Raw genomic sequence first — 2500 nt, 5'->3', positions numbered from 1 at the left:
TTCTGGTGATACAGTGTGAGTGTTGATATTAATGAAGAAATGAGATAAAGTATTGTGAATTTGTTAAGGAAATCATTAGTGAGAAGTGTACCTAAGTCAATGGTTATTGTGGCCTTCTGAAGAGAGCCCTTAGATTGTAAGGACACTGAGATCCAGTAAACAAAGTCCCAGAACTGTTTCCATTATTTTTCAGTGAACTCTGTTTTCTTTGAAGGGATATTGTTTTGTTCTTTCTTTTTTTTCTTTAATTAGTTATTAATTTATTATTTTATTTTTTGTTTTTGTTTATTTACTAACTGGGTTAGTGGGTTGGTAAAAGGCACTTTTTAGCCACAGCCTGGGCCAAGTGAAAATGACAAATGCTCAAGTAGATAACATCATAACACTCACAGAAAACAGCAAAAGCAAATACATAGACTTACTTAATTATAAGGGAAATTAAAACTGCAATTATTTACACTAGTTTCTATATCAAGCAATACACTATTAGATAAATATACATGCAGAAATCCTTGAGCCCATTAGCTTTGCCAGTACTAGTTACATCCTTGCAATGTAAAGTATTAAGTAGTGTAGTCAAAGGGTACAGTATGGTAAGTTAAGAATATATGAGAGAGGATAACTGCACCAGATTTGACTAATTAATTGTTTACCAACTAGCCAGAATCACAAAAGCACTTTTTTCTTGAACAGTGTAATTATTTGTGATACAATAATTTAAGATGGCAGGATATTCCAATATGTTGAGACTAGTTTGGTAAAGAACATTAAATAGTTAGGCATGGAGAAATGTGATTATTTCAGATTGAGTTTTGTCAGTGTTTCTTAAGGAGTAAGATTATTCATATAGAATTAAGTTATGGGCAGGTGAGAGTGAGAATATCAATGATGTTCTCTGCTACCAGATGAGCGTATAAGTCTTAAAACTGTATTTTTCTCTTTGCAACATGTTATTGATCCTTGTAGAAAGGGAAGGAATTATTGGTAGACTGTATTTTAAGCCAGGAATGAACTTTATAGTGGCTGGTACTATTGTTATAAGGTTTTGGTACCTATTTTCTAAACATGTTTATGCAAGGTGATTGGGCTGTCAAACGGAATACTTAAATATCTTTGTTCTGTAGTATTAGATAGCTGGATTCTAGTGGGGTCCATTATATTTATTTGTTGAATGCTGGCTTTACATTTTGCTGTACAAAGGTTGTAACTAAAGATTGTGTTAATAATTTGTTGTTGGTGCAGCAGTTTGATGTTAAAATCTTGTTGTAGTTCAGCAGATTCTATGAGCTGGTTTCATTAGAGATAATAATATCATCTCCACTTGATACTAGCTATATTTCTTAGTATTTATTTATGTACAAATTTATTTAAACCCACCCCCTTAGTTTCTTAACCTTGAATTATCTTATGTTTCCTCCCTTCCCACTTAACTTAAAATGTACTTTATTCAGTTGCTTTTGCTGCATTTGTGTTTCTTCCTATGTTATTACTTTATTTTGCTTTTGCTGCTTGTTCTTAAAAAGTGTCTAATTGCATTTATTCTGCTGCATTATTTATTGCTTGTTAGTAGCCTGACTAAATTTTAACTGTTATTCTAAACCTCTTAGTTTTGGTTTAAGCACTTGGGCTTCAGGACAGTTATTTTACATTAAGAAGGTTTGTAGTTTACACCTTGTGGGAGGAAAGGGTAGTCTTTGGCCCTTCTGAGCTGGGAGTTGCTGGTGAAGGTTTATTGTGGCCATTGTTCTAAATGTCTTTGTTCTAGTTTTAAGCACATGGATTCCAACCAGTTATTTTGGCATTAGAAAGATTTGTATTCTAAATGTTGTAGCAGGAGACGATAAACCTAACCTTCTATGCTGGAATTGATGGTTAGAGGCATATCGTGGTCTGTTATTCTGAAAGTGTCTTAGTGCTGGTTTATTGTGGCGTACTTTAGACTTCAAACCAGTTATTTTACATTAATAAGCATTGTGGTCTAAATTCCAGTGGTAGTGGAAATGATAGCTCTACACCATTCTAAGCAGGGGATTGCTGGCTGAAGGCTTATTGTGTCTGTTATTCTGAAGGTGTTCCTTAGTTCTGGTTTAAGCACTTGGGCTCCAAACCAATTATTTTACATTAGGGAAAGTTTGTGGTCTAGGGAATTTTGTGGCAGGAGAGTGTAAACCTACACGCTTCTAAGCTGGGAATTGCTGGTGATGGCTTTATTGTGCCTGTTATTGTAAGTGTCTTTTTTCTGTCGTTTGCCAATCTCCCTAAGTCTCCAGCATCAGTTATTTCACACTCTGATGGTTTGTGGTCTACACTGCTGTGGGAGTATTTTACTGAACCGTTGTTGTGACTGTACTCTTCGTACTTTTGAATTTCAAAAATTTCTTCATATTTTATAGCATAGGTTAGACGTCCAGTTTCTGTCAAAGCCAAATGTTGTTATCATTTTACACTAAAACTAGACATCTTACACATTACATGGTCCCCTGTACCTCTTCTGGCACAT

This window comes from Protopterus annectens, chromosome 10.part0, assembly GCF_019279795.1.
Source record: "Protopterus annectens isolate FY-2018-M chromosome 10.part0, PAN1.0, whole genome shotgun sequence".
Lineage (NCBI taxonomy): Eukaryota > Metazoa > Chordata > Ceratodontiformes > Protopteridae > Protopterus > Protopterus annectens.
This window is presented reverse-complemented; position numbering follows the sequence as displayed.